The sequence below is a fragment of the Alligator mississippiensis genome, chromosome 7, assembly GCF_030867095.1.
Source record: "Alligator mississippiensis isolate rAllMis1 chromosome 7, rAllMis1, whole genome shotgun sequence".
In the NCBI taxonomy this organism is placed as follows: Eukaryota; Metazoa; Chordata; order Crocodylia; family Alligatoridae; genus Alligator; species Alligator mississippiensis.
This window is the reverse complement of record NC_081830.1, coordinates 4,097,607-4,124,736: the sequence shown is the minus strand read 5'-3', so window position 1 is coordinate 4,124,736 and position 27,130 is coordinate 4,097,607. Positions and strand designations below refer to the sequence as shown.

The following is a 27,130-nucleotide window of genomic DNA, read 5'->3' as shown; positions in this document are numbered from 1 at the left end:
TAAAAAAATTGCCTTTGGTTAGATGTAAATGATTCTTCTGGGACAAAAAGAAATAAATCTCCCCTTTCTCTCCAGGTGGTAGGGAGAAAGGATCCAACACAGGAAGTAAATAATGAATGCTTTCTCTCCAAAGAAACCCAAGGGAGTGAGGTGTCCAATTCCCAGAGACTCCCAAGCACATTTTGTCGTCTCCCCCAAAACACCCACAGAGTACTTAGAAAGCCCTAGACAATAAGCCTCATCCTATGGGAGCCACACCTCACTAGGGTATTAATTCCTACCTACCTACTTCAGAAGACAAACAACTTGATCGTCATGAGTGTGTTGAAGGCGATGCTTTTCGCAAACAGGAATCTCAGGCCCAGCACAGTCAGGGGCAGCATGTTCACTGTCTCTGGGTTTTCTTCTGTGGACAAAACAGAAAGAAAATGGTAGCATGGTCAGGATAGCGCCTAGTGAGGCCTTGCCTGGGGTGCTGCATCCAGTTTTAGGAACTGCATTTCTCTCAAAAAAGCATGCATAATTTATTCTAATAATTTGGTGTAATAAAAGATACCAAATTCACCCAAGGAACCTTGTCTGAATAATTTAAGAGTCAATCAAAAAGCAACAGAAATGGCTAGAGGTCTGGAAACATGACTCACAAGGTGGAGCTGAAAAAATTGGAATGATTTAATTTGGAGAAGAGAAGACTGCAGGGTGGTTATAAAGAGGATGGAGATTTATTCTCTGCAGCCACGAGGGGGGGTAAAAGGAATAATGGTCTTAAAATACAGCAAGAGAAAGTTAGATTGAATATTAGGAAGAACTTTGTCACTTCAGGGGTGGTTAAGCACTGCAGCAGATCATCTAGAGGGGTTGTAACTCTCCATCCTTGGAAATTTTGAAGGTTAAACATAGGCAGACAAGGTTCTTTGGGTGCATCCAATATATTCTATTAAAGCAACTTAAATAGTTGGGGAGGAAATTTTTTTTTTTCCAACTATTTAAGTTGGTCTAATAAAAGATACCAGATTCACCTAAAGAACCTTGTCTGCCTATGTCCTTAGACCAGCATGGCTACAACCTACACCCCTGAAGGTTAGGCAGACATTTGTCTGGGCTGGCTTAGTCAGGGAGGAGGCCTAGCTATGACCTCCTGGGGTTCCTTCCAGCCCTACTTTTCTATGATTTATGTCAGTGGAAAATAAAAGATGCATCTATACAATTGTCTGTGTGTGTAATGCAAGCTGGGTGGAGGGCGCACAAAGGGAGATGAAGGCTTTTTAGGCAAATGTAGATGAACAGGATATTATGCACAGAGAGAGACGAAGGCTTTTTAGGCAAATGTAGACGAACAGGATATTATTCGTGTTGAGATTAGGAACTCCTAGTTGTCCATCTCGTATTTATCATCAGTATAATTACTGTTGGTAGCAAAAGGGACTGAAAGAAGAACTGCAGACCACCAGTGTATTGTCAGTATTTAAAACAGTTATTCTGCAACCAAGGAATTGCATTGGCAAATGACCTCAAAACCAAAGCCTTTCCCAAGCCTTCTATTTTATTTGGGTTTTGGTAACAAACCTTCAGCAGTGGCGTTTGAAACATCACACAATTTTGTCGTTGTTGCGGGCATGGATGCACTTCCAGCTGTAGGAAGATAGAAAACTGATTATTATATCAGTATTAAAAATGATAAAACTAAACATAAGAATATCTATTTTTTTCCCCCATTCGTGAATCTAAAGATCACGCGGAAATTAATTTTGAGGCTGTTCAAAAAATGGCTTAGTTTTCCATGGAGAACGTTAATTTGTCATTGAGAGAATCCAAAATAGCAACAGCAAAACAACAACATGATTTTAGCCAAAGGTTAGTTTTCTTCGGTGGTTGGTTTTTTGTTTGGTTTGGTCTGTTTTCTGTTTTGTTCTGTTTTTTTACCAAGCACTTCTGGCAATAAATAAATAATTTAAAACCTGCAAAAATAATATTTTCAGCCTAAAACTTTGACTTCCCAGTAGCAAAAATCAAAGAGAGAGGATGCTATTCACAAAAAAAGTCTTGGTTGGTAAGAAACCAAAATCGGAGCAAAAATGTTCAGCTGGCTCTTATTCATTGTCTGAAACAGTATTTTCACCATAAATCCCATCACCATTTTTACTATATTGCCAATGGAAAAATGTAGCCCTGAATCCTGCCTCAAGGCTGAGGTTTTCAATGGTGCCCAATAAATTTGGATCCCAGCTTCTCATTGAAACTAATGGAAATGCAGCATCCAAATACATTTCTCTGTGAAAATACTGGATTGTGGCTCAGGTTTTTCTATTCAAATTCCATGAAAAGTGAGAAGATAACTTTGCCCCAAAAAAGAACATTTAAAGTGGGTTTCATGCCTCACATATTTATTTGTTAATAATTACTATTTTTTGGTTTAAAATAATGGTCAAAATATCATCTGAATAGTTAAAATCCATTATTGGCTGAACACTTCATTTTAGATAAATTTGAAAATTGTTGTTAGAATTTTAATTAGACAGTTTCAAGAAAGTGTTCCATAAAAATGGTAATTAAAATGTCGTATTTTCCATGACAATTAAATTGAGGGGGGAATGGGGAAATTTTCATTCTCTGAAGAACCCATTTTTCAATATATAAAGAGTCTGTTCAAAATCTTTAATCACAGAGACAAATTCAGAAACATAACTATCTTAAAATGCAGCAAGTAGCTAAGGAAAGAGGACACTTAAGTGTTCTTCCTGAATGTACCTCTAGGCACCTGTCTTCATCTTTCAGTGGCAACATGTATTTTTTTTTTCCCCCCACTGTGTGTGCTTGACTGGTTCTGGTTAAAATAAAAATTTCTTGCATTCAAAAACTTGTCCAATTCTATCGCAGCTATACAGGTGGGCCAAAAGAAGGTGCATTACCCTGAGAAATCCTTGCCTTTTGCAGATCAGGCCTTTTACACCCATTAAATGTCCAAATAGAAAAAATCCTTAACAACCACAACTAAAATGCATCTGGAAATGATTTGAAAATTCACATTATGGACCATAAATCCATACCTGGCTGTGACGACTGTGCAGTAAAGTTCTTCTCAGTGTGTTGAACGGAGCAGTCCACCTCCTCATTTTCATTGAACTCAGCCACTTTGATTGCGCTGTATTTCCCATTAGCAGAGAGAACAGGATCCTTTTGTTCATATACAACTTCATGGGAAACGCCAAAGTGGAACGTAACGTTCTTGGGGTAGAAATCCTTCGCTAGACATGCAGCTTTGACTCGGTGGTCAGATGACGCTTTCGATTTCATTAGAAGGACAGATGGTTCCTTAGGGTCACTTTCTGAAAAAGGAATCTGGATGGTTACATTTGTAATTTTGTATTAAGCCCTTCAGTAGGTGGGAGAGAAGTAAAAGGTAATTGGGCTTAGTCCAATAATTTATACAGATCCTAACTATAATTGGGCATAGTCTATAATTTATACAGATCCTAACTATAATTGTTCATAGAGCCGGAAAATAGTAGCAAGAGATAGCAGAAGAAAAAGAAAACGAGGGGATAGAAACCTAAAAGGGAATATGGGAGATAAGGCTGGGATTTGCATAGGAGCCTAAAGGAGCAAGGAAATTTGGAATTGCTCAAATCTCAAGATTGGATATTAGCAATGATGCCAATATTTTTATGTCCTTAGTTCTTAGCAGGATAAGGTTTTGCTTTATTTGTATGAATTCTCTCTCCTGTGAGTAATAACACAGAGGTGCTAAAATAACAAATTCCTCTTAAGACACAGGAAGGAAGAAACTCAAAAGAGCGATTACATTCTGTATTCGCATTCACTTGGCACCTGAAATTGTGAATTTATCAGTGTGCGGGAAGGAAAGTTTCTCATACTTCTGATCTTTTTCTGATGTGGCCAAAAGTCATAACCATGGCAATAACGGCAGGAAAGAGAGTTAAACTGAAGGAATCGGCTCTGTTGCATTAATTTGTTGCAGTACAAACAATGCCACTGAAACCGATGGGATTATCTATGGAGAAAAGAGACCACTCTTTTGAAGAGCAGTAAAAACTATCCCTTAACCTAGAGCTGTCCAAGTCTATGGAGACATTTCCAGTTCTATTAAGAATTATAATAGTTGAACTAGCACTTTGGATGGGTTTTTCAAAGCACTTTCCATATGCAAGTTGTATAATCCTGCTTCTCCCCACACTTAAGACTGGAAAATTAATTAATTTTAATGGGGTAACTCCTGGCTTATGATGGGTGGGGAGAATATTTAGACCTTCATACCCAGGCATTTATGCAGTATGAAAAGTGAGCAAGAGCCCCTCTCCCCACCTGATTTAATGCAGCATTGCTTCACTGGCCCATGACTGAAAATCTTGTCCAGTGAAGAGTACGACCATTGGAAATGTGATGAAGAGGCTACTTACTGTGCTCAACGGAAAGCTTGGTGCCTCTTCCAAAAAGTAAATCTTGTGTTCCCCATGCACAATGCAATATTGCCAAGCACGTAACTCAAGAGACTGTTTACGAGAGTTACTTCAGAAGAAGTCAAATGGCACAAATACAATGGAGAGGTTAAGATCCATTTTACATTTTGAAATGGAAAGGATTAAATCAAATATAGAAGAGTGGTTTTCAACCTATTTTCATGTGCGGACCCCTAAAAAATTTTGAATGGAGGTGTTGGACCCCTTTGAATTGTAAGTGTGGGTATTCGCATACTTTTGCTTGATCATAGTCATCTTTTGTGGACCCCTTTGACATGGTCAGTGGACCCCTAGCAGATAGTGGACTCCAGGTTGAAACCCACTGATATAAAAAATGGAACATGGCTCTCCTTTACCGGGTTTAACCAAAAACTCCAGAAATGGAAGCCATTCCCTCTAGGAATATATTACTTTATCACAAATCATATAACTGAATAGCTTTTGTTTTAGGAATTGATAGGATGGCTCTTACACCACTTGAGTGTGAGCATTTTGGTATCTGTAATCACTGCTCAGCCTCCATAATACTGACTGAAAAAAATAAGAACATGTTTTCAAGATTACTCCCTTTCTTGCTGAATTTGGAAGTATACTCATGCCAAGGTCTGTATGTAGTTTTCTTCCTGAGGTGCTTATCAAAGTGTTTGCCAGTTATGTTATCAAAATGGCTACAGTAATGTCTCACCAAAAGGGCAATTTTAAGGAAATGGAAACATTTTGATGTACGTTTCAACAAAGATTGCATTTTTTTTTTTTAAATGACAGGTTTGTAATTTGAAAATATTCCAGAAATGAACATTTTCAGAAAGGTAAAAATAAATATTCATGGAAAATATTTTGACAAAGGTGGCCTGTGGTTTTGAAAGAGAACATTAACTTTAATTCTGAGGAAAAAAAAGAGGTGAGGAATAAAAAGAAAGCAGCATGGTGGGGAGCTATATGCAAAATACTTATTTAGTTCCCCTAACCAAATTGTGGGGTTCCCCCTCCCCCCACAAATATTAGAGCATCTGCAATAAGCACCCAATATGAAAAACCCTTCCAAATGAATTCTGATTGGAAAATAGCCTCAGATATATCAATTTTGGGCTTCACTTTTGAAATTCAAGAGCTTGATTCTGATAATCTTCCATAGAATAGCATTTGAGTCTGGGTGTAGTCCTGTTGGATACCATGAAACTTTTTGTGGAATAAGGTGTCAACGAACATGAGAATATCAGGATCTTCCCTGAAAGCTGGCATTTTCAAGGGGATCTGAAGGATTTGAATGGCAAATGCTCATAGACTTTCACACTAAATGTCAGTTCTGTGTGTGAATTTCTCTCCTGTGCAGATTTTGCCTTCTCAGTGCAGCAAAGCAAAACTTTTCCTATAGTGAACCATACTGAGCTACTAACATTTGCATTTTCTCATCCCCAAGCCACCCACCTGCTCATACAGACATCTTTCAAAGGAACTGCTCTCTTGTTTCCCACTCAAGTAAGTGGATTCTTCCCCGAGCAAAAAGGAAAATGGAAATTTCACTACTTTTAGCTCTCAGTGGAGTAACAGGGCTGAGTTTAAACCCCCCCCCCCCCCAAAAAAAACCCCTTGGTATCCTATGCCCTTCTAAAACCTTTTTTTTGCAAAAATACAACTCCAGGATGAAGTTTCAAGCTGCCTGAAAAGCTAGGGAGCCAAGGCACCATGAAAACAGGTAGGCATGCAGTATCCAAATGGATTAGGCATCTTTAAAAGCATCAGCCTGAAAGCAGAATCTCCCCAATACCAGGTATTTTGGGCATCCCTTTGGTATTTTAAGTTACTTGCAAGGAACAGCTTCTGAAACTGCAGTTCCTACCCCTACCTACCCTCTGAATAATGTGGTGGTTCCTGAGGGTAGTCAGTTTTAGTTGGGTATCAGGATTCGTGCACTGAAAACAAGTCGCCATTATGTGCACGTATTACCCCCTCCGCAAAATTTAAGCCATGAAAAATACTTACTTGGTTCCACTGTTAGCCGAGTCCCTTTGCCGAATATGAGTGGAGCTGTAGCACTGTTGCAGCCAGCGTTACAAAAACAGTTTGCTTAGAGAGTCCTTCCTTGTTTCCTTTCTACCTGCACTGACTCAGCCTTGCAAGAGGCCTTCAAAACCATGCTGTTCTGTTATCAGAGTACGCCATGCAGGCTTTTATGTCCCATCAAAGGTCTGAGTGGCACTCCAGATTGTATGCGCTGGGACAGTTCCCATGGAATGACGTAAGCTGGTGTAACTTTATTTTCAGTAAGAGGAGCTGTGCTGGATTATGTTCTCTGGGGATCAGGCCCACCCTGACTATGGGTTGACATTGAGGGCCAGGCCCATAGGTTCCAATTCAGCAGGTTGATTTACACCAGTTGGGATATTGGTCTATGCTGATGGTGTTGGGTTGACTGCATTGAGGTAGGGAAATGTGTCCCTGTTGTTTCCAGCAAAGCATGTTGATCTAGGCCAACTGTGGGTATGGCTCACCTGACTCCAGTGTAGTTACATTGGCAGAGAATTTTCTCTATGTATGTAAATACATATGTATACCTGTATATTTACATAACATTAATTTAGCAAGACCCCCCCCCCCCAAAAAAAAAAAAATTTGTTAGCCCTGTTTTCTAGCCCACTAATGAATTCAACTGTTCATATATTCCAAAGTATAATTGTAATGGTGCTTTCAAAGAAAAAAAATCAATGAGAAATGAGGACTTTTTAAATGCAAAAGCTCACACAGTATAGACAAAACTTACAAAGAGTTTCCCCTGCATTTAGCTATCCCTTCATTCACCCCATTGGGGAAAAAAAACCCAGCAAAAGCCAAACTATATTAAATACAACTGAGTGTCTGGATATTTTAAGTGATGTATGAGCAGAGGTTTTCAAAGTGTTTCAGGGAACTTAGATGCATAGGCTATTAACTTCTTGAGAAGCTCTTGAATATCTTCTATATGAAGTATTCAGAGGTTAGAAATTAGGTAAGGCTGAGCTTTTTCAAGCTTTTTAGGAGATTTGGACACCAAAGTTCAATATTTTGTTGTAAGCAGGGTTTCCAAATGTTACATACATCAGAAATGTCTAAATGACTTAGAAGCTTAAGACTCATTGGCTTTCACTTTTGAGAAGTTTATCTCCAATTCATTGTACAGCTTTGGAAATGGTAATCTAGTTACTTTGCATTTAATTCCACTATATGATGCTCCTGGCAAAGAAGTAGGAAAGGTGAAGTAATTGATGCAGAATCCAAAGAACTGAAAAGATTAATATAAGGTCTGAAGAAGGCAATGGCAGATGCACAGACTCATAGATTTTAGGTTGACAGAACAGTACAACAGATGAAATCTAGGCCTCGTCAAACAAATCTGGAATTTGTGCAGTCCAAGATGCCATAAACTCAAATGACCTGCATGTCTGCAGTTCTCTTTAGTTACACTGGGACAAATAACTTAGGTAATGCAGACCAAGAATACTTCACTGCAATGGGTAGTTAGATTGAATTACACCAGCTAGGGTATAAGCATTGCTGCTGTTTACCTCTCCTGTTTTTCTGTCAGTGATGGTACAACTGCCTGCTCCTAAAATGTATATCCATATGGAAGACTTAATTTTATTTCTTTCCCATAAGGATGGAAGGTTTAATTACCTCTGAAACTCATTGCCACAAGGGGCTGAGATTTTAAGATTCTTTTTAAAGCATTTTTACAAAGAGTTGGACACTTCTTCAGATAGAAACAACAGCCAAGAAAGTGAGGATTGTCATAACAGGTCACTTACTTACTCTTTAAAAAAAAAAAAAAAAGGCAACTTTCCCATCTTCAGTACTGATATATAAATGCTTATCATCAGATTTTCAAAGATATGTAGGGGGCAGACATCTGGGCCAACTTTTAAAAGCATCTAGGTACCTTATATCAATTGAAAGCAATAGGATTTGGAGTGCAAAATTTAAAAGGTATTTGGGCTCTTAAAAAATCAGATCTAGATCTTGCGGTATATTTTGAAAATCTCCTGGGTGCCTGGGTTTTGAAAATGGGATTTCAGATTTCTAAGTTATTTGAAACATTTTACCCATCACATGGAAAGATTTCCTCTGCTGTCATTTTCTGAGCAGAGCAGGATGTTTTAGAACAATTAAATCAATATTTTCTGACTGTGCAACCACTCCATAAAAATCTCGCACGTATAACTCTGAAATACTTACGTGGCTCAACTGTCAGCACAGTACCTTTCCCAAATATGAAGGGCCATGTAGCAGCACCATTAAAAGGGTCCCTACAAATACTATTATATTCTACCTTCCTCCATTTGAGATCTGGAACTGCACAAACGGAGTCTCTGAACCATGGTGAGATCTCTCTGTTACAGTTTTAGTTCTTTAAAAAAACCCCAAAGTTTCTCTACTTTTCCAGTGACAAAGAAAGGCAGGATCCAAGCATCACTTTTCTTTCATAGGTACAGCCCATCTACCAATCCCATCTTCTGAAAAGTTGAATCTGTTTTTAATGCTTAGATTTTAGGGCTGCAGTCTTCAAAATCACAGCATCCCAGAGCAATAGGTCTGTTAAGGGACCGTGGAGATAAATCTAGTCCCATCTCCTGCCCAAAGGCAAGAATTGATCTGGACATCCAAAGCCTGTTCATGCCTAGGGAGTCTTAATCTAAGTCATTTAGACATTTCTGATGTGTACAACATTTGGAAACCCTGCTTACCACAAATCTCTTAGGGAGCCTAGACAATTTTAGCCCAAGGTTAATAACCCATTTTATTTTCAGGGTCCCAGAAAAATGATTTATGCTTATTATGTGGATATAAGGATTTACCTGGTAACACTGTTAGCTTAGTGCCGTTCCCCAAAGTCAGAGCTGCATGCTTGCAGAGCTAGGGGCCCATATCAAAACTTCTCCTAAGCTACCTGCCTTCCCCTCAGACCTGATTGTAAAACAATGCCAGTCCATCCAAGCTAAATGGAGCTGAGGAGTCCTACACCAAAGCTGATCCAAATGCTGTGATCTTGCATCAGAATAAATCATCTTAGCTCCCCTGACTTCGCTGGGGCACCTGGTGCTTGGGGTCCAATGTCCAGATGCCAGTTTATACAGCTGAAAACAGCCCATTTATCCCAATGAATTTATGTTGCCCTGTGCCAGATAAAGACCCATCCCTAGGTCTTAGCTGAAACGAAAATTTTCAAAGATCCTAGATACCAGAAAATTCTCACTATGGAACCATGCCCCTGAAACACATGCACACACACATGCACCCACCCTTTATTTTGATTGTACTTAAAAATATACAGACCTTGTACTTACTTGCTTCCACTTGGAAACAGGTCCCACTTGCAAAGATGAGCTGATTTGAATCCCATACTGTGTGCACCCAGATAAAACCAACATCTCCATCAGCACTCAGTGGATAAATAAAGGCAAAGGACCAAAATCTGGACCATTATCCCAACAGTATGCATTGTCCAACGCAATGAAGTCTGTAGAGTGACTCTTGCCCTCCAGAAAACAGAGGCATGTATATACTTCCACAGCTGAAATGTTTCAAAGACTTTATTCCATAAAAATGCGTCTGATCAAAGCCTTCCTCTTGGCCCCCCAGGTTATTTCTCAAAATCCTTCTTTCGGGTTAAATGAAAGCAGAGAGAAAAGGAATGCAAAAAGGTGCAACTGTTCCTTCTAAAAAATATAAAGTCTGCATTTGTTTGATTTTTTTTTTTTTTTTCCCCCAAGGAAATATTGATCTTCTTGAATCTGCAAGTTTTTGTACAAGTTCTTATGGTATTTGTATCACTGTGGTATATCCCCCCAACACAGTGACACACTTCATTACAAAAACCCTCTCTTCCCTTCTTACCATAACACAGCATTCAGCCACGTGACTGAGCAAGAACTTTTCCAGGAAGCGGAGTGCTTCTTTATCAGATGAAGTTCAACAAGGACAAGTGCAAAGTCTGCACCTGAGACTCAATAATTGAATGTACAAATACTAACTGGGGAGTGACGGAGAAGGACCTGAGGGCTACAGTGGACCATAAGCTGAATATGATCCAACAATGAGGTCTTGCAAAACAAGAAATAAAAAGACAGATGGTTGAACCAACCATCAAGCAGCATCCTGATTTTGCATTAACAAGAGTGTCACTTGCAGATCAAGGGAAGTGCTGCTTCTGCTCCGATCAGCACTAATGAGGCCTCACCTGGAGTAATCTGTCCAATTTTGGGCACTGGACTTTAAGAAAGATGTGGCCATATTGGAAAGAGTCCAGTGGAGAGCAACCAATGTGATTAGGGGCCTGGGAAGCATGACTTATGAGGAAAGGATGAAAGAAATAGGGTTTTTTAATATGAAGAAAAGATTGAGGGATTTGGTAACATACTTCAGACCTAAAGGGCAATTACAGGGAGGATGGAGATGGGCTTTTCTCAGTGATTGTAGGAGCAGGACTACGATCAATGGCTTCAAACTGCAGCAGACAAAATCTAGTTTGGAAATTAGGAGGACCTTTCTGACTATGCAGGTGGTCAAACATTGGAAGGGGCTCCCTAGAAAAGTAGTGGGGGGAATCTCCATCCCTAGAAATTTCCAAGAGCAGGTTGGCAGACACTTGGCTGGGATGGTTTAGTCAGTGATGGTCCTGGCTTGAGCAGGGGGGTAGATTAGACCTCATAAGATCCCTTCAAGTCCTACTTCTGTGTGATTACTGCTTCTTTTTCACACTATGGCATGAAGATGAGGGATAATGCAGGGACAAATCGGGGGATGACACGCTTGGCTGCGGGGGTGGGGGGGTGAAAGAGTTATAGCAGAGCACAGGTTGAATAAGAGCAAGCAGTGTAACATAGTTACAAAGAAAGCTAACAGCATCTGGGATATATTAACAAGAATGTCACTTAATAATCAACACTTCCTCCAGATGATGGGAACAGCTATGGGCACTAAAATGGCCCCACAGTATGCCAACCTTTTTATAAGCCACTTAGAAGAAGACTTCCTCAAGAATGGCACCATCAAACCCTTGCTCTACTTAAGATATATCGATGACATCTTCATCATTTGGACTGAAAACCTGCAATCTCTGATTGAGTTACATTAGAAATTCAACAATCACCATCCCTCCATCCGACTTTCTCTAAAATACTCCAGCACCAACATCTCCTTTTTAGACATGATGATCAGTATCCAGAATGATAAAATACAGGCCATGTTATACAAGAAACCCACAGACCAACATGCATATCTGCACAGAACCAGCAATCACCCCAAACACACCAAAAAAGCTGTGATATACAGACAAGCCCTCAGATACCACCGCATTTGCACTGAAGAGAACACCCGGGATCACCACCTCACCAATCTTAAAAAGGCTTTCACCCAACAAGGACACTCCTCCAGAGAGGTAGATCGCATGTTTGAAAGAGCCACCTGGATACCACGTGAAGAACTGCTGCAGTACAGAACCCCCCCCACACACACATGCACACAAATCGCACACCGCTGTTTATGACGCATCACCCCTCCCTTGAACCTGTACGAAAAATCCTCAAACAACTGCAACCCATACTCGAAAGAGACCCTATTCTTAAAAAGATCTTCCCAGAGCCACCCATCCTAGCCTTCAAACAAGCACCGAACCTTGCCAACCTCATCACCAGAAGCCAACTTCCTCAAGCCCAGAACACATCAAAAGGATTCAGACCATGCCAGGACAAGAAATGCAAAACCTGCCAACACATCTCCGCCACCCCCACTATGACTACACCCCACAAGAGAGCCGTCAGCATCCCTGCATCTTACAGCTGCACCTCCAGAAATGTAGTATACCTCATCCAATGCACCAAATGCCCTGATGGAAAATATGTAGGAGAGACCAAACAACAACTGCGCACCAGAGTGAATGCACACCGGGAATCTATCAAAGACAGAAATACCCAATTACCGGTGGGAGCCCCATGAGGTTATTGGTACGTACACACACACACACACACACACACACACACACACACACACACACACACACACGCAATGGCAGCAGGAGAAAGAGACTCAGTGGAAGGATTGGAGTCCAGGTGGGGGAGAGAAGCAGAGTCCAAGTCCTTGGTTGAAGAGAGGGTGGGGGTGATAGCTACCTATCCGGGCTGGAAAGGGGTCTTTGTTCAGCAGGTGTTGTCCAGAAGGGGGTTGCCGACAGGGCCTCTGAGTGGATAGGTGTTGTGGCATAGTGCTGGTCCAGATGGAGAGGGTGTCCCAAGGAGTCAGTCTTCACTACCCCTTTTTATGGGGCAGACTACCTCTGATCTCCTATGGAGAGGGCCTGTCCAGGCAAGGTCAGTCCTGTCCCAGAGGGTTCCAGGTGTTCCTACTGAGCATGCGCAGCCTTGGCACAATGGTGGGTTGCCTCGTCTTTTGTTTCTTGAATGCTGAGGGTGGTTCCAAAGGCTGGGTCATTGGTTCAGGTATTGGTGTTGATGGTTCGGTCATTTAGAGGGAGCTATGAGGCACCCTCATTCATCCCCATTCATTCGGGAACCAAGTTATATAGGAGGGGTAGTATGAGTCATAGGTTACACAACCAGGCATGGGGATAGGATGGAAACTTGACATGACTTATGCTAACTTACATATATAGGCCTAAAACTGTAATCACACAATATAAAAACAGTAAAAAAGAAAAAAAATCAATACAAATATAATAATTATCACTTATAAAACAGTGGCTATCTATATCAAAATAGAGGGCAGTTATTTGCAGAGGGGAGAGAAATAAAATTTACTACCTAAAATAAAATGTTAAAGCTAATCCTACATCTTGGCTTACTTATACTTATCTATAGGGAATAGAGAGAGGGAAACAAAGTCAGAAATAGTTGGGGAAAGGGAGGGAATGCATTTTAAAAGAAAAAAACAAAAAACTGGGGGTTTTGCTACAATGACACCAAGATGGGGGGAAGTAGTAGATAACCTGGAGGGTAGGGTTAGGATTCAGAGTGACCTAGACAAACTGGAGGATTGGGCCAAAAGAAATCTCATGAGGTTCAACAAGGACACATACAAGGTGTCAGAACAGTCCCATGCACCAGTCCAGGCTGGGGGCTGACTGGCTGGGCTGCAGCACTGCAGAAAAGGACCTGGGGGTTACAGTGGACAATAAAATGGATAGGAGCCAACTGTGGGCCCTTGTTGTCAAGAAGGCTAATGGCATCCTGGGCTGCATTGGTAGGTGTATTGCCAGCAGATCAAGGGGAGTGATTATCCCCCTGTATTCAGCACTGGTGAGGCCACATCTGGAGTACTGTCTTCCATTTTGGGTCCCCCACTACAGAAAGGATTTAGACAATTTGGAGAAAGGGCAGCAAAAATGGTGACGGGGCTGGGCAACATGACTTCTGAGAGAACAGGGCTTAATTAGTCTAGAGAAGAGGAGACTGAGAAGAGACTTAATAGCAGCATCAACTACCTGAAAGGGGGTTCAAAAAAGGATGGAGCTGGACTGTTCTCAATGGTGGCAGATGACAGAACAAGGAGCAACGGTCTCCAGTCTGCAGCAAGGGAAGTTTAGCTTAGATATTAGGAAGACTTTTCTCACTAGAAGGTAGTAAAATGCTGGAACAGACTACCCAGAGAGGTGGTGGAAGCTCCAGCCTTGGAGGTTTTCAAAACCTGGCTAGATAAAGCCCTGACTGGGATGATCTAGTTGGGGATGGCCCCGCTTTGAGCAGGGGGTTGCACTAGATGTGACCTCCTGAGGTCCCTTCCAACCCTCATTTCTATGCTTCTTTGAAATAGCAATAGGGAAGAAAAGAGATGTTCATGCAGCAGCAGTTTCTTCTGAAATGTCAGCCTCAGGAGTTGTTTTCTGTATGTGTGTGAGAGTTTGTGGGTTTGTCTTTTCTTTGCTTCCCCTCCAAGGAACCTTCTCGTACATGCAGGTTTTTGTACAGGTCTCTGTGGGGTTTGTGTCACCGTGGTAGTCCCATCACAGTGATACACTGCTTTACAAAAACTTTCTCCCTCTCTCTCCCTTCCTTAATGAGTAGGGCAGAGCTCCTTGTAGTGTTTGTGTGTGTACAGCCCACGTGACTTCCCACAAGCATTTTCCAATGAAAGTGATTACTCTGCAGGGCCTCTTTCCATACCATTACAGTGTGAAGATTGGATTAATTCTTTTAAATTATCCTAAGGAAAATATGCAAAAGGCAAGGATTTCTTCTACTAGATGAACTGTATAGTTGGGATAGATTTAGACAAGATTTTAAATGCAAGACATTCTTCAGATGGAGGGAGAAAAGCCATCACAACAATAGTAAAAAAAACAACAAACCCCAAAACATTGGAAGTGGGGAGGTCTAAATTCAAAAGCATGTAGACATGCCAGTGGAGGTTTCAAAGCCACCCCCTAATGAACTTGAACCATTAGTAAATGCCAGTGGTTTTCAGGTACCCCTAGCACCTTCTAAGCTATTTAGCCAAGTCCTTCTGCAATGTCAGGGACTTTTCTGCTTTTATTTCTTCTTTGACTCTGAGAACATTGGTCTGGGGTAGGTTTGAATGAGGTTGTTTCTGAGGCTTTCTTGCTTTTCATTAATAGTCACTATGCCAAGATCTTGACATGCAGGAAAACAAGCTCTGTGGATGGCTCCTTTAATGCCAGATGTGATCAGCATAGACTGGTAGGGAGTTGACTCCCACTCCTCACATTGCTATGTTAGCTTTGTGCACGAAACCTGCTATAAATTCATTAGCACATTTTGCAACACCTTAATAGTTGTGCTGGCTTCTCTTGTTCAGCTAATGCACCATGTTGTTTCACCCCTATGGTCCTCACCTTATTTTATCTTATGATTGTTTTAACCTTGTCTCAAAAGCTAGTAATAATTTTCTGGTGCCTTCTTGCTACTTCTTATACTGTATTCCCTACCTTTGTCTCCAGGAAACCCACAGTTGTGTGTTTTGGGGCTTGGCATTTTGTGTGTGCATGGTTCTCTGGAGGGATTTGGGCTTTGTGTGTGTGCATGGAGAGGTTAGAGGGGTTTGGGTTTGTTTGTGTTTTCCGATTCAAATTTGCTGCTGACAACACTGTTCTGGATGTGGGGAAAGCTTTGTTTATAAAGCCATTGCAGTGTGAAAGAAGGAACTGTGCACTAGATTAATTTAACCCTGGTCATTAAACCTTCTGCTCCTGGACTGGTAATGCTGCCTCAATGATGAGTAGAAGAAATTGTGCACATATTTATCCCTGTATGTGGTTTAGACTAGTCAAACAGCTTCCATTGTAGCTGTTCTTATCCGCATCAGCTGAGAGTCCCAATCATGAACCAAGGCCACATCATGCTAAAGGGGGTGTACAAATGCAGAACAGGAAGAGTCTCTATGCCAGAGAGCTTGCCACCCAAGCATCAGACAAGGGAGAACAGAGGAATGCAGGTGGGTTTGCAGTCATATGCAAGGAGCTATAGGAAAGCACTCATCAGCAGGATGAGCAAGAGTCTCAGCACCTCTCAGCTTGGTCCTTGTCAAGTTCTTTCTTGCCCTCTTGGCATCACAGCAAAAGAGAGACTGAAGGAGGAGTTGGAAGGGAGACCATGAGGAGCTTCCCCCATGTGGGAGACAGCAGGAAGCTATCTTAAGAAGCAAACAAGCTGGCCACACAGTCTAGTGACCAAGGATGGATGTGGACAGATGCCATAGTGCAAATTATACCAGTTTGTCATTTTACCCCCAATTCTTTTAGGGACAATTCTATGCTGGGTTGGCTGAAGCTACTCTGGTGTAGGGGGTTGTTGTCTGTCCGCTATTCCTCTTATATTGGTGTACTGCTATTTGCAGTGGTCTGAATGTGTCATCTCTCCCTGCCCTAAGAGATGTCGTGCAGAAAGAACCAGCAAATTTTAAACACTCTGCATATCAGAAACATGTAAGAGATGTCAGAGTCAATGGTGATGCCCAAATTTATAGGCCTAAGTGACAGTCAAGTTGTTGGCATTGGTCCACAGAGATGGTAAGATAAAGCAGAGAGGACTTGAGGGGGGGAAGAATTTCTCTTCTTTGGCCCTGAAGCTGGAGATACTGGCTAGAGCATTTAGACATCTCTGGGAGAGGGGTGGATCCAAATTATCACTGGGGAAAATGGAGATGCAGTTCTGGAGCAGAGAGACTCATCTGTGGGCTGAACTCATGTTTGCAAGTGAAAGTGCCCAGAAAAGGGGAGAGGAGAAAGAAGTGTCTGAGCAGAGCAGGCGTCACCCCAGCTGCCACAGTGGCTGGTACACATTATGCACAGTGATAAATGAACCTACAAAAACCCAGATGTCTGAGCTGCAGCTCCACGTAGGATCTGCTCACACCATTTGAAGCATGGGGTTCCTCTCCCCCTCCCCTGCATCCAGCCTGTCAGTGACTGCTCTGTGAAAATACCCTGCTTGCAAACTGAAAATCACGTCACTGATATTACTTACATGATCTCCTCATGTGGTATCAGTGTCATTGGCAATCCCTTCTGGTCAAGGATTATTGTTACATGGCATAAACCAGCATAGCTCCATTCAGGCCAAGGGAATTGGGCATATTGATATTGGCCAAAGACCTGACCTTGATATGGAACTAGAATACAAAATAAATATTCTAAGATAACATTAAAACACTCAAATGTTAGCATCAATTAATAATGTCCTGCTATATTACTTGATCAAATTGGAACTCAAACATTAAAGAGGTTTTTCTAGAGAGTAACAATGACATGTTGAAAGGAGCTTAACTAAATTACACATCCAAATCCCATGAACTTTCAATGGGAACTTTGTTCTTATGTTCTTTGAGCTTTGTTATATATCTAGCAGCATTCTTTAAAAAAAAAAAAAAAGGAAAAAAGAAAGAATAAAAGCCTATGCTTATGTCTATTTTTAGTGACTCATATTGAAAAAAAGGGGGGCATGGCTCAAGAGAATTCTTCAGCGCCTGGATATGTTAAAAGTTGAGTTACTACTTTCTTCAAGTTGTTGATGGGTTGATTTATTAGTGCTGGCTTGAGTAACTGGCTGGATATCTAGCTATCTTGAGTTTCTTGGAATAATTTGAATAAGTGTTCACTGTTTCATGATATAACTGTTTGTTTTTCTGGCTTTTATGGTGTGCTGGTTTGATTATCTGGTCATTTGTTTGCTTGTTTGGTTTACTGTGCATTGCAGTTCTTTTTTCTTGATTGTTGGGTTCCTGGTCATTTCATGGTCTTTCCTTTTTGGTCTTCTTTAGTAGTTGGTTGTTTTGACCGTCTTCTAGTGTGTTTGTTGCGGGTATGTAGAAGAGGCGTTAACCTAACCTGACCTCTTTTATTTGGTTGTTTTCATCAAATCACACCAGCAAAGTGTTACTAGGTAAGAACAATATGCATCTGTAGTCCAGGAAGAGCACACACCAACTGCTGAAACTTCTTTAGCCTGATGAAGGGTTTTTGAACCCTATTCTCCAACTATTTGGGTTGGTCTAATAAAAGATATCAAATCCACCCAAGGAACCTTGTCTGCTCAAAACCAAAGGAAGTTTTAACTTGTTTCACTCAGGTTCAAAGGTACAGTGATTTAACTCAAGTGTATAACTACAGGGGCAGGAAGATTTAACAATTCTATGTAGCACCTGGGTTGCACTCCTGACTGGCAGTTTTTTAAAGGGTTTAAGAAGTATGCCTGTACATTTAGTGGAGCTATTTGTCTGCCCAGTTTGACTTCTTATTTAGCTCAAATCTTTGGGTTTCTACTCCACTTTGTCACATGATGATGTGTTGCACAGTCAGGAGGCTATTGTGGCTTTTTCCTGGCTCTTTATTTCATTTGTTGTTTTTATACTGGGCTTGCTGATGGGCTGGCTTTTGAATATTAGACACCTAAGAACATAAGACACTGCTCCGGTGACTCTCTCATGTACCATTTGAGTCTGATCCCTTGCTATCTCAGGTAGTCACAACATGTGATCCATTTTGGAAACTTATCTAGTTCTATCTTAAAAGAGTAAATTGGGACGTTCCGTGGATTTGTCATCCCCCAGACGCATCTACCCACAAACACACTTTCCACCCTTCCTCTTTGCCACCAGTATTTCTCTAGCCTGCCCCACCTCCCTGTGACTTCTCTAGAAAGCACTTTCCCACGTTGTGACATCTGCTTGGACTTTGTGGGCATATGGGTCTGCATGAGCCTTCCCACAAAACCACACATCTATCTGTATTATCTCTGAAGCCACAGAAGGAAGCTGCAATCAATAAATAATGGTGGTGTCTAAATCTACAGGGACTGGTCTTTTCATAGTTCTCCCTGCTCTTCTTGCCCTGACACACAAGGTTGGCAGGAGGCGCTCCAGGACCAGGATAAGACATTGCAAACAGAGGATGGGTTCAGAATGAAGTGTAGCTAAATAAGATATGTAAATATAGAAATGTGAATAGGGCCAGGTAAATTATGCCAAGTCTTAAACATAAGAGAAGTTACAGAGAGAGAAGCACTTTAAAGTGTATGTGTTCTTCTAATTCAAGGCTCTGAAATTATAGTCCAACCTGTGAATATTTCTGCCCCATCCTTGCTTTATTCCCTGCCAATGTTGTTTGTCCTGGTGATAATTGGCAGTGCGTCCTCTCATCACAAACCTCAATTGGGGATTAAACTGGTTTTTGAAAGCATCCTTGGAGATTGCCTGTCAGCAATGAAGTAATGGGGCATAAAAAGAAGCCCCTTTTATGGTACCCCACCCCAGGAGCCTGCCAGCCCTGTGCACTCCTGCCCTGTCCCAGAATACAATCAGGACCAAGGCCAGAGATATCCTGTCTCAGGAGTGTAGGGACCATGGATAGCACCAGTTAATCTATCTCCCATGGGTTCACCACTGCTTGGTCAAACGTCCAGTAGCCGAATGAAGGAAAGGTCACTTAAAGCCAGGGAGAGATGGAAAAGTGATAGTTTAAGGTAGTCAGATTGTCCAGACACCCATACCCACTGAGTTTCCTCTGCAAACATTCACCACATATCAAGGCAACCAGAAAAAAGACAAAGCTATTCCTCTTCTGACCACAGGATAGCAGCATTTGGCTGTGTGCTTCCTCTTCTGGAAGAGCAGAACCTGGAAGTCCCAGGTAGAGACCAAGGGACAATGCTGCATAGTGGAGCTGGTGAAAGGCAACCAGCCCATCTATGTCATGTGTTATTTCCTGGGTGTGGTTCTCGGGTTACAGCAAGGTAAAATGTGCCTGCACCTCGGAGAACTTTTGTAGAGAGCTAACTACTGATCTGCGAAAAACATTCATGGACACACAAACATGCATGCAGATCGTGTTTGTGTGTGCATGCAAGGGTGGGTCTAGGATTTTGAAAAGAGTAGGTGCAGGTGGGGTGGCACATCATCACATGCAGCATACACTTCTCCAGTTAAAGAGAAACTAGATATTTCACTAATATGCTAGAGGAGTAGTATTATACAAATATAACCATTGGGATGCACATTAATTTAGATGATATATAACATTTAAAAAACCCCAACACAATGAACTGGGCAAAAAATAGTTAAAACAGTCAAAAGACATTATGTTATTAGTCCCATAATCCGGTAGTTAAATTTCTGTTTCTTATTCAGATTCATAAAACAAAATTGAGCCTTCTTGAGCTTCTTGACAGTGCCATCAATAGTTCATTGTCAGTCATTTCTGCACCTGAGTTCATATGACCATACCTGATTTACAGCTTTTAGCTAGAGCTAAGAATGCAGAACTGTAAAATAGAAGACGCACATTAGCAGGAATGGCTAACAGACAGCAAAATTGGAGAAGAAAGGCTAGCATAAATAGTGGAACGTCAAGACTGTTAAAAGAAGGGTCATTAACATTTATGGAGTGGAGAGAGATTAGCAGGAATTAAGGAGAAGAGGATGAACTGTCTGAATAGAAAGGGGGCTGCCTCTCCCAGGCAGTTGGTCTTAAAGTTTGGGTGGTACAGGGATTAAAGGGGGGGTTTAATGCACCCCCCAGATCTGCCTATATGTGCACACATGCATGTGCAGATGAGCCATATAAATTTGTTTTTAATTAATACTTTCAGGGTTTTGAGGGGTTTTTTTACTGCATGCTAAAAATAGGGCACAGTATTCCAAGGAAGGTCTTACCAGAGCAGAAAAGAGTGGGAAAATTACTTCCTTATATTAGCGGATGACAGTCCTGCTAGCATATCCCAGAATGCCATTATAATGATGTGATGCAATCGATGCAATGCAAGACATGTGTAGGCATTGGTTCACAGATATATATTTAATGGACAAAACCTACCAGGTAGTACTGTTGCCAAAAAGGTAATGACATATGAATCTACTAAATAAATATGGGGATATAATACCAGGAGTGTCACCTCATAAGTAGGCCACAGGAAATTATTCTTCCACTCCAGTAAGCGTATGGAGGTCTCACATGCAAAACTGTGTCCAGAGGCACAAATCCCTCCTCAGGTCTTTCCAATTTGTCCATCTGTTTCCTGAATACAGAGCACCTGGAAACATGGGATGGAGTATCCAAAGGAGGCAGGTGCAAACAGTTCACCTGCAACATCCTGCCACCTTCAAGCACTGATATGGATCCCCACACCATGCCAGTAAGTGCGAGGAAATAGTCCATTGGTTTGGAAGAAGGAACATCACAGACATGCCTTCATGCACAGCAATACTTGCATGAAGCCCAGGGTAGCAAGGGCTGGTAGATCAGAGCTGAGCAGTGAAGGGAGGACTTCTGTGAGGCATGTCTTCATGGGCCTTGCCTTATAAAAGTGGAGTTGGACAGTAGGTTTGGCTTTGAAGGTGAGGGGGTGTCCATTGTGGCCTGGGTGGGAAGAAGTCAATCCACAGGAGGGGGCATGGCAGGGTTTGATGGTCTCTGGGTGGGTCTGTGGAGGAGTGGAGGGGGATTGGGGCTGGTGATCCACATGGGTGAAGTATTTTCCCTCTCTTTGAGGAGAGAGACAGAGAAATTCTCCCACCCAACCCTGTGGCCTAGGCCTTCCTGCCTCTCTCTCTCTCATTTCCAAGCCACTCCAGTGGACTCCACCTGTGTTTCAACAGGCCTACATATTGTTAGAGTCCTCCTGGTGCCTAAATCACTGTGACTCTCCACAATTTCTGCTACAGTTGTGCATGACAGGGTCTGTAGCTGCTCTATCCTGGTTGCAGGTCCCCAGATAGCTCTGCTTCCCCTTTTCCTTGACAGGGAAATGTTGGATGGTAAGGGCAGGTGTTAGAGTATGGTCTGATGTGCTTTGTTCTGCCTTTTTTTCTTGTTCCTTGCTTTGGGATTTGAATTACTGGTCCGTAGGCGCCCGTGCGTGCATGCATGTGTGCATCTGTAGGTAGACATTTTTCTGGGTCTAGTTTAGTCCAGCATGGGTGGGTGTCCATAGGAGTCTAGCTATGTTTCAAGGTGGGAGTGCAGGGGTCTTCAGATTTACTTGGTAGTGGATTAATTTGGTGGGGCAGGGCAGGGAAGTGAGTTTGAGCAGTGTGGGTATGTGCATGCTTTTTAATGGGGTATGAGTGTTAATCCATGTATAGGAAGGTGAGAGGCAGGTGAATGTGTGACAATCTGGGAGTGATGTAGCCATGGTAGTCCAGGAATTATGTGAGAGGCAGGAATTTTTGTAGGTGATCTCTCTTATTGGACCAATCGATGAAGAATGTCTTGCATTCAAAAGCATGTATTTACTTTATCCCAATCATGTAGTTGGTCCAATAAAAGAGGACACCCATAGAAATCCTGGCCTCTGACAACCTAGGATTGATTCCTAATTTCCCTCTGAAATTCCTCCCTTAAAAAATAAAAAAAAAAAGCCAGCCTAGCCCAGCTCAGCCCCATGGCCAATAATTTCTCCATTGCTCTATCTGCAAGTATCAGTTTTCTGAACTGGCTCCAGTAATATTTTTACCCTCCCCCTTTTTTTGTTCCAGCTGTTTCTAGGTCTGCCTCACCGTTGGTATCTTCCAGTGCGGTAATATGTGGCAGTGTGTGCGGTTTTCAGGGAGTGCAGCTGCAGAGAGATGTGGTTCTTGGCAGCATCTGCAGAGATGGTTGCTTGGTTTTGGAAAGAAGAGGAATAGCTCATTCTGCACCTGGAGTCACTAGTATAGTATCCATACCTTATGTCACTCCAACTCTTTCCCAGGAGGTTGCCAGAGCCAGGTATAGCCCATGCTAGCAAGGGTAATGGTGAAGACCTTGCAGGTGAGTGTGAGATTCTCTGAGTCCTTCCTCATGCCAGCATTGAACACCTCCAGCTGCAGCTGAGAAAGGGTGTCTGGAAACAAAGGGAGGGGAGACCACACACATACAGAAACACAAGCATGCTGTAGCTATAGGGGACAGGACTAGGAGCAATGGATTCAAGCTACAGCAGAGGAAATTGGGGTTGGAAATTAGGAGGAGCTTTCTGCCTATGGTGGTGGTCAAGCACTGGAATAGGTTGCCTAGAGAAGTTGTGGAATCTCCATCCTTGGAAGTCTTCAAGAGCAGCTTGGACAGAGCTTTGTCTGGGATGGTTTAGTCAGGGAATATCCTACCTTGAGTAAGAGACTGGACTGAATGTAACCATGTGAGGTCCTTTCCAGCCCTGCTGTCCTATGATCCAATGAACAGATTCTCCCCCAAGGTGAAATACTCACAGCCAAGCAAATGGACCAGATGTCCTCAAGAAAGAGTCCTCCCTGCATGCAAATACTCACAGGATGCCAGGGCCAGAGCGGTAAGGAAACACATCAGCATTTCAGGACACCCAAAGGCCGTGTGATGCCTGGTCTGGCTCATGATGCAGCTCAGCCTGGAGAGCTCTGGGCAGTCCCACATGGGTGTTTCTCGGGGCAATGACTCCTGTTTCCCTCTTGCTGGTGCACACCACTTCTCACCCACTCTCTCCACATGTGTGTGGGCTCTGCACATCAATAACCTATGGGCTTAGTCTCCTTCTCTGTTCTGTGGCTTCCTGTGATCTTCCCTCCCTCCCTTTCTCTCTGTTTGTCTCCTTTCTTTCCTCTATTCTCTATCCCCCTCAAGCATCTGCACACATCAGTCACACCACAGCTGTTCCTGAACATGGTATGTGCTTTCCCTTCTTTCTCTCTCTCTTTCCCTTTCTCTAATGTCACTCAAGTGCTGTGATGGCAGGAGCACAGGGCAAGGGAAGGTGAAGGTCAGCAGAGAAGGGGCCTGGATCCCTCTGTCTGCTGCTGCATGCAGGAGTGGGGGAGTTCTTGCTGGAAGACAAATCCAGGGATGCCATTTGGGGTGAGAAAATTGAATCATAGAAAATGAGGGTTGGAAGGGACCTCAGGAGGTCATCTCGTCCAGCCTCCTGCTCAAAGCATGATCAACCCCAGCTAGATCATCCCAGCCAAGATGTTGTCCAGCTGGGTCTTAAAAACGTCCAAAAAGTCCACACCCTCTCTGGGTAACCTGTTCCAGTGCTTTGCTGTCCTCCTAGTGAGACAGTTTTTCCTCATATCTAGCCTAAACTTCCCTTGCTGCAACTTGAGACCATTATTCCTTGTTCTGTCATCTGCCATCCCTGAGACCAGTCTCGCTCAGGGTGAGCAACCCCCAGCATGGGTGCCAGTGTGCGATGTGCAAAGCCATTTTGCTCAGCACGCATGCATCAGGGTGGATGGCAGGGAAGGGGCTGCACTGTCACAACAAGGACCAGTCCCCTGCCATCTGCTCCGGCACACTGACATCTTACAAGTCAAGGTTATAAGTGTTTTTGGCATTGTGCCCAAAAACATTGCTGACCCCTGGTCTAGCTCAGTCCTCTTTGGAGCCATCCTTCAGGGAGTCAGAGGCTGGGACTACTTGGCTCTGGCTGTGTGAATGAGCAGACAGGTCTGAGACCTGTGGGGTCATGTGGTGCTCTGGGTGTGAGGCATGATCCATGCATAGGAGTGCTGGCTGGGTGCACAATTCCTTGTGTTCTTGTGGGTTTGGGATGAGTTCCTGACCACATGGCTTTGTGTCCCACCCTGTTGCCCTCACCTCTTGTGTCTAGCCCTGCCTGTGGCCCCCACTTCCCCACTAGGGGATTCTCCCTGCCATTCTCTGAAGTGCCCCTGATTGTGTTTTACACACCGCCTATTTGTCATAGCCCTCTGTGTGCCTGTGTCACTGTGAGTTCTGCGTCATCGAGTCCCTTGTAGTTCTGGGTGCAGTAGTATATGGCAGTGTCTGCAACTGCCAGGGAATATAACTGCAGGTAGAACTGGTTCTTGAAGGAGTCTGAATAGATGGTGAGGCTTCGGCCATACACGGGGACAAAAGTCTTGTTCCCCTCATAGGGATAGATCCACCCGAGGCACTCTGGCTGCCTACCTAGGTGCTGCCGGACCCAGTGCCAGCAGTAGCGGCCATCAGCAATAGATGCCCCGGAGACTGTGCAGGTGAGCGTGAGGGGCTCTGCGACCTTCCCTACCTCGGGTCCAGATACCACCAATTGCACTTGGGAAAAGGCACCTGAAAGAGTCCAAAGGAAATAGGTTCATTTGGGAAGGGAAAACCTCCCCCAGCTACAATGCAACATTAGGCGCCTACAGAATTCCCCGCACAAGTACTAAGACATGCACAGCATTTAAAAGGTTGGAAGGAACCTCAAGGGTCCTCTACTCCAATTCCCACACACCCACCCAGAGATGCTCCCACCCACAGAAATCCCCACAGCTGTGTACATGTCAAGACATGCATGGACAGCAACACTCACAGGGGGTCAGGGTTAGTGCAGCCAGGACCCAGAGAGTCATAGCGGGAGAGCCAGGTCTTGCTGAGGGTCTGGGTTGGCAGAACCCGGCCCGCTCTGGGGAGTCCGTGCGAGGGGCTGGTGGTTCTCAGCACTGCATGTGCTCTGTGATCAAGCTTGCTTGCTCTTCCTGGCACCCACTGTGCGTGTGTGTATGCTCGCACACGTGTGTGTGTGTGTGTGTGTGTGTGTAACCCACAAACTGAGTCTCTCCCTCTCTTGTGGTTTCTCTGATCCTCCCTCCCTTACTGCTTGTCTCTCTTTCCTCCATCCCCCTTCTCCACTTCATGCCTGACCTTATCATGAGTCTGCCCCAGTCGCAGTGCTTTCCCTGACTGCACCCCCCCTGACTGTCCCTCTGGCTTGGAGAGGCAGCAGTGCAGGACAAGGGTTTGCAGAGCTCTGAAGAGAAGGGGTGGGCATCCTCTCTCTATCACTGCCACTGCCCTTGAAACCTCATGGGTGGGGGCAAAAGGGGCAGGTGGTTGGGAGCTGAGCTGTGAGGTTGGGGTTCCCACGTATGCATGATCTCTCCAAGAGGTGCACTCCCCAAGCACAGCACACATGAGTGTGTACCAAGTCAGCCTGAGTATTTGGTGGCATTTGTGTCTCCTCCGATGCTGAGATTGTTTCCTGGCACAATATGAGTGATTGGTGACATTGTGAATATTTGCAGGTACTTGTGTGTTCGGGAGGATTTGCTCGTTTTAGAGAGGATCTAATTGCAAGACTGTGTGTGTCTCTGTGTGTGCACCATGCCTTTATGCAGCTGTCCCTTTAACATCCCTGGCGGATGAGACACCAGTGTGTCAGACTGAGACAGGGGTAGGTCCCACTATGGAACAAATGGTGGTGAGTAGGATCTACCAAGGAGGCTTTGGGGTTGGGATTTCCTACCTCATTCCTTGGAGTCGCATCTCCCTGGAGCTTGCAGCAGAGGCATCATCTGAACCAGCCCCCCTCCCCACACCCCAAGCTCTCCAGTACACCCTAAAGTTGGCTGCACCTAGCTGCCATGTCCTCCTGCCTTGCTCCCCCAATGGGGTAGAAGGTTTTTTATCCAAGCTGGCACTGCTGTTCCACCAGCTGAATCTGAGCCTGGGCTCCCAAATTGTTAAGAGAGTAGGTATCAGTGCCATGATTATGATTAGCAATATATGCAAGCCCTCAGAGACCTTGCTAAGAAGGAGGGTATAATGAAGTAGGGAGAGAATACACTCTCTCTGAGTGCATCTCACTCTAGGAAGTGTCCAGAGGTGGTGGGTGATTCAGCTTTGCAGAGACAGGGTGGACCAGACACAGCCACTGTGCGGAGAGTCTGCCCCAGTCATTCCAGCCCTTTGCCAGGAGGCTTCCACAGCCAGTGTCACTTGTAATTTAGCTCCCATGGGGAGAGATAAGGGTCACCTGAGGGAAAAGCTGCTGGAAAAATGTCTGAGACAAGGTCCAAAATAAGCCTCCAATCCTGGAGGGAATGGAGAAGGAACCAGCAGTACCACAGAAAGCTCCATGCACACCTGAGCACTCATTTGAGAGCCCCCAAAACTATTCCAAAGCACAAATGGGGATATGCACACATGCATGCACACACAAATGCAGACCTGCTTATCAGAAGCATAGAAAATGAGGAGTGCAAGGGACCCCAGGAGATCACATCTAGTCCAACCCCGTACTCAATGCAGTACCATCCTCAACTAGATCATTCCAGGCAAGGCTTTGTCTACCCCAGTTTTTAAAACCTTTAAGACTGGAGACTCCACCACCTCTCTGGGTAGTCTTTTCCAGTGCTTTACTACCCTCCTAATGAGAGAGGCTTTTTTTCCCTAATAGCTAAGCTAAACTTCCCTTGCTGCAGCT

The 27,130-nt window shown here is 43.5% G+C and overlaps 1 pseudogene; it reads right to left on the bottom strand.

Annotated features, from left to right (window-relative positions):
* Nucleotides 1-281: 281 nt before the first annotated feature.
* On the bottom strand, nt 282-25,277 carry LOC106738064 (immunoglobulin delta heavy chain-like; annotated as a pseudogene).
* Nucleotides 25,278-27,130: the final 1,853 nt, after the last annotated feature.